We start from the raw sequence: 6,214 nt of genomic DNA on the forward strand, positions 1-6,214 counted from the left end.
ATTTACGAAATGATACTTGCATATCATTTTTTGGCTAGGATATTCGGTTAGCCGTTTTTAAAAATCTAGCCGTTTAACAACACTGTATTTTAACATTTAATATATTTTTATAAATAAAATTTTTTTTTGAAAAAATTGTAAAAAATGTTTTAGTGCAGTGGCGTCGCTAGGGAGGGGCGCTCAGGGGCTACAGCCCCCCAAAAAAATTGAATAGCCCCCTAACAAAAATTTTTTTAATGCCTCTTAATATCCCCTTTAACTAAAAATAAATTTATTTGATAACCCCTGAATAATTTTTTTATAATTCTATTAAGTAATTATATAGATTTAATTTTATTATTTAGAAATTAATAAGACATCTAAATTTTTATTAAATGAATACTATAATTATTATATTATATTAATACATATAAATTATATTTCCACTAAAATTCTGTCTTTAAAATATAATATCAATATCACTCACTAAATATTAATTTAGTTTGTTGAGTTTAATTGACTATTATTATTTAAATTAAATTATTATACAACCCTAATTAAATAAATATAATCATTTATTATTTGAAAATTAACAAATTTAATATTGTACTTAGCCGAGTTAATCACTAATTAACTATATTATTCATTTTTAATTTAATTACCATGCAACTTCCTAAAAATATTTTCAAGGTTCAAATTAGTAAATTAGATTTCTTTCTAAATACAAATCTATATTATAATTTTCCGATGTCCTCACTACGTCATCGTGACGTCATGTCATCGCTACGTCATGTCATCGTTACGTCATTCATCGGTACGTATTTATTTATTTGTTGATTTTATTTATTTATTTTATACAAACAGATGATCCATTTTCTATGCAACTGTAGGAGGCCATATTAAAACCAAAAAGTAATATATTATTTACTATTGTTTATTTTATTTATTTATTTTATACAAACAGATGATCCTATAACTTAAATTTTCTATGCAACTGTAGGAGTCCATATTAAAACCAAAAAGTAATACATTATTTACTATTGTTGATTTTATTTATTTATTTTATAAAAACAGATGATCCTATAATTTAAATTTTCTATGCAACTATAGGAGTCCATATTAAAACCAAAAAGAAATACATTTATTACTATTGTTGATTTTATTTATTTTATACAAACAGATGATCCTATAACTTAAATTTTTTATGCAACTGTAGGAATTCATATTAAAACCAAAAAGTAATACCTTATTTACTATTGTTGATTTTATTTATTTATTTTATACAAACAGATGATCCCATAACTTAAATTTTCTTTGCAAATCTTATTTTGTCATGATTCTCTAATAAGTGGTATGTTAAGGCATTCTCAGTTTCCCTTATTACCAATTCACATGATTTTTTTCAAAATTAGTACAACTGTAGGAGGCCATATTAAAACCAATTGTCATAGTATTACATTATTTACTAAATGCAAATATTATTATTTTATATAGAAACTGAGTTAATTCAATAAATTAAATATCTCTAGGCTTGGGAAAATTTTTTCAAAATTATTATGGGTTGGACTGGGCTTAAAAAATATTTCTCAAAATTAATATTGGATTGGTTTTCAAAAATTATTAGGGATTGAAATGGGCTTGAGAAAATTTTTTTAAATTATTAAGATCTTGGATGCTTGGAAATTTTCCCAAATATTGTAGACTTGAACCTATATTGGGATTTTTTAATGTTAGTCTTATGTTATTATTTTTATAAAGTAATATATTTTACCCGTAGACTAATTGGTAAATGAGAGATTTCCCCTTCATTAATTATAAATTTAATATCTCTGGGCTTGGTTTCAAAATTATTAGGGATTGAGGTGGGCTTGAAAATTTTTTTTAAATTATTTAGATCTTGGATGCTTGGATATTTTTTCCAGATATTGTAGGCTTGAACCTAGATTGGGATTTTTTAATGTTAAGAATAGTTTTCAGTAACATAAAAATGTACTGATTATGCTATGCCGACAACATATGTATTCCTACTAAAGATATCACTAACATTCATTATTTTAACAACAGTCTCAAATAATATGGGAAAAATCAAAATTTAAAAAATACTAAAATTCTCTTTCCTTTCTTTACCTTTTGATTTCTTTTATTATCTTCCCCTTTCTCATCATTTCTCTCTCCTATCTTCACTTTTTAATTTTCTTTATCTTTACCTTCCTTTCCCTTTTAATTTCCCTATTTTCTTTCCATTTAATTTTCTCTTATTTCCCTACCTCAGGCTACACACTCCAGCCGAAAGCTGGGCTTATCAAAAAATAAATATCATTCAATTCTTAATTCAACTCATATTCAAGCAAAAAATTATACTGGGTTTTATGACGTTAAGCCCAATAAAATCTACCGAATGCAAAATAAAGTTATACATCTATATATACTAAAAATGTTTATACTTTTCATTTTAGAATACATCTATTTTAGCTTATTATTTCCTTTCCAGACAATCTTCCAGATTTATTTTGTTGCTTTTTCCATCAAAAATAAAAATGGCAACAAGGATTTGCTCTTAATTTTATAAAATACACAACATAATAATTATTCCTCATTATTTAAAAAAAAAATTATATATTTATATGTCAATAAAAAATATTTTCTTAAAAAAATATATATATATAAATAGAAAGCCCGTCAAAATTCATGGGGAATGAGATTTTTATTCATTTTTTACGATAGATGTCATGCCAGGTTCAAGCTCACAATACTAGGAAGCATACAAGATCTTATAATTTTAAAAAAGTTTATCAAGCCCAGCTCAACCCTTAATAATTTGTAAAGGATATTCCCAAGTCAGGTGCAAGCTAATATCAATTTTGAGGTTCCAAGCCCAGTCCTACCCATTATAATTTTGAAATTTTTTTCCCACATCGGAGATAGTTAAATTTTTAATATCATCACATGAACGGGAAATATCTGATTTACCAATTAGTCTAATATGTAAAAAAAACATGTAAATCCGTATTAAGGGAAACTGGGAAGGCCTGGGCAACCACTTATTAGAGAATCATGACAAATAAAATAAAAATAACCGACTCTTATACTTTTTTGTAATATGATCAATTAAAATTATATCTAAAAAATATGTTGTTTATTATATAGGGTTATTGTTGTTTTTCAGATAAATTTAATGTATGTCTAGCATTTCTGAAATTATTTGACAAAGAATTTGATAAGGGATATATATTTTTTTATGTTAAGTAAAAAAAAATGCTGTCTATTTAAATTACAAAAATGCCATTAAACACTAATGAAACTTATATGCAAATTATTTATATATTTTTTAAGATATTTTTTTTTATTGACATATAAATTTAGGATGATTTTTTTAAAAAATAATGAGGATTATTTATTATGTAATTGATAAAATTAAGAGCAAATCCTTGTTGACATTTTAATTTTTGATGAAAAAGGCGACAAAATAAATCTGGGCGGTCGTCTGGAGAGGAAATAATTAATGTATAATTTTATATCATTTAGAGTTGTAGATGAAAGTGATGACGGATTAACAAAGCAGTGTACAAAACACATTACGTCCTGATAAAGATGATATGCCTATGCCTTGGGATACTGGTAAAAGAAGAAAGCAAAAGGATATATCTGTCAATGACAGCATTGGTATCCCCCTCTAAAATAGAATCATGAATGACAATGTTAACTCAACCATTAAACGGTCGTAAGTATTGTTATAAAGGCCACGACAGAACTACTGCATATATTTCCATTAATAAAGTTGATGAAATTGGCCGTACTGTACATTCAAGTTTGAACAAGCAAAACGATATTTTTGTCAATGTCAGCATTGATATCCCCTTCTAAAATAGAATCATGAACGACAATGTTAACTCAACCATAAAACGGTCGTAAGTATTGTTTTAAAGGCCACGACAGAACTACTGCATACTTTTCCATTAATAAAGTTGATGAAATTGGCCGTACTATACATTCAAGTTTGAACATTCCTCTAAATATTCATGAAGGTTTCTCAGAGAATCAGATAAAGTAATATTTATATTAACTCCTAGTGAAGTGAATGATAGTACAGAATTAAATGTTTATATTTGTTAAAAAAATAGGCGAAGGCATAGGGATTGTGGTAGTGGTGATAGTATAATTTGGAGAACTGGGTGAAAATAAAATAAACATAGATATAAAACAAGATAAAAAAAAACAAAATAAACCTCCACATGAGTTCATTTCAAGCGTAGTTCTTTATTATTTTGTCTACCAGTAACTCTAGAACGGGTAAGGCGTTTGTTCAATCGTCATTATTTTCTTTGCTTATCTTTAATAATAGATTCATCATGTTTTGTAGCAATGTGAGGGTTTAGGGTTAGCCTAGAAAAATAAAGAAATCAGTCAAAAATATTAAAAAGGCATTAAAATAATGTAAAACCGGTAGATGGGTCAATATTAGATGTATATTTATAGTAGTTGGAGGGCTATCATCAAAAAAAATTTTTGGGGGACTTATCAAGCCTATTATTATACTCTAAAAGTTAAAAAATATCATGATGAATGTAATGTTATTAAGATTAAGGTTAATTAATTGTAAGGTAATTAAAAAATAAGATTAAAAAAGGGGGGGGGAATAAGGTATAAATTATTATATTATAATAATTAAATTAAGGAATTGATAAGGTTTTGAGAAATAGTGGTTAATAGATAATAGAGATAGAAATAAAAGAATGAGATAATAAAATTTAGTGATAAATATTTTCATTAAGGGAGGGGAAAAAATAAGAAAGAGTTATTTATAAGGATTGGAGATTATAAATAGGTTAGGATAAGAATATTTAAATATTTGTATGTACTTGGTTATCTTCTTAATTATTGGTTATGAAAGAAAAATATGAGTATAAAAAATTGTAATGTAAGTACTGACAAAAATTGTGAGTATGTTCAAAATAAATATACAAGTTGAGTATCTTGTAAAGATTTCATTAATGTATAATTGATAATATGAGATGAAAATTGATAAGGTAATCTAAAAAATAAAGAAAGGATTAAGTGAAATAAAAAGTTCCATTCATATTTACAAAGTTGAGGGAATATTGTTTTTATCAATTCAAAGACGATTTTTCAAATCTCTCAATCCATGTTAGGTATGTATACACCATCAATTCTCGTAATTACATTCATCTGTTTGTATAAAATAAATAAATAAAATCAACAAATAAAAAAAATAAAAATAAATACGTACCGATGACATGACGTAGCGATGACATGACGTAACGATGACGTAGTGAGGACATCGGAAAATTATAATATAGATAATTTGCATACAAGTTTCATTAGTGTTTAATGGCATTTTTGTTATTTAAATAAATAGCATTTTTTTTTAGTAAACATAATATATAGACAAATAATTTGGGAAATGCAAGACATACATTAAATTTATCCGAAAAGCTACAATAACCCTATATAATAAACAACAATTTATTTTTATTGATCATATTATCAAAAATAAGAGTCGGTTATTTTTATTTATTTGTCATGATTCTCTAATAAGTGGTTTGCCCAGGCCTTCCCAGTTTCCCTTAATACGGTATTCACATGTTTTTTTTTACATCTTAAACTAATTGGTAAATCAGATAATTCCCCTTCATGTAATGATAAATCAATTAAATAACTATCTCCGAGGTGGGAAAAAATTTTCAAAATTATATTGGATACGACTGGGCTTGGAACCTCAAAATTTATATTAGCTTGCACCTGATGATATTATCTTTAACAAATTATTAAGGGTTGAGCTGGGCTGGATAAACTTTTTAATAATTATATGCTTCCTAATATTGTGAGCTTGGATCTGGCATGACATCTATCGTTAAAAAATGAATAAAAATCTCATTCCCCGTCATTTTTGACGAGTTTTCTACTATAATAGTTTATAATCCTCTATTATATATAATTGGTTATAAAATATTAATAAAATGTCACTTTTACAGACGTATTTGACAGTTATATATTATATTACAGTTAATATTTTAATAAATTTTACTAATAAATGTTTTTGATAATAAATATAAGCAACAATTTGCATTCAATTTTTAACGACATCTATTTATATAAAAATATTATTAAAAATATTACATCTTATTATTCATCCCACAATAGATGTAATAAATTAGATATCTTTTCTTTTTTTATATGCTTTTAGGAAAGCTATTTTTTTCTTATTTGAAAACAG

Source organism: Gordionus sp. m RMFG-2023, chromosome 5, assembly GCF_954871325.1.
Source record: "Gordionus sp. m RMFG-2023 chromosome 5, tfGorSpeb1-WG-v2, whole genome shotgun sequence".
Lineage (NCBI taxonomy): Eukaryota > Metazoa > Nematomorpha > Gordioida > Chordodea > Parachordodidae > Gordionus > Gordionus sp. m RMFG-2023.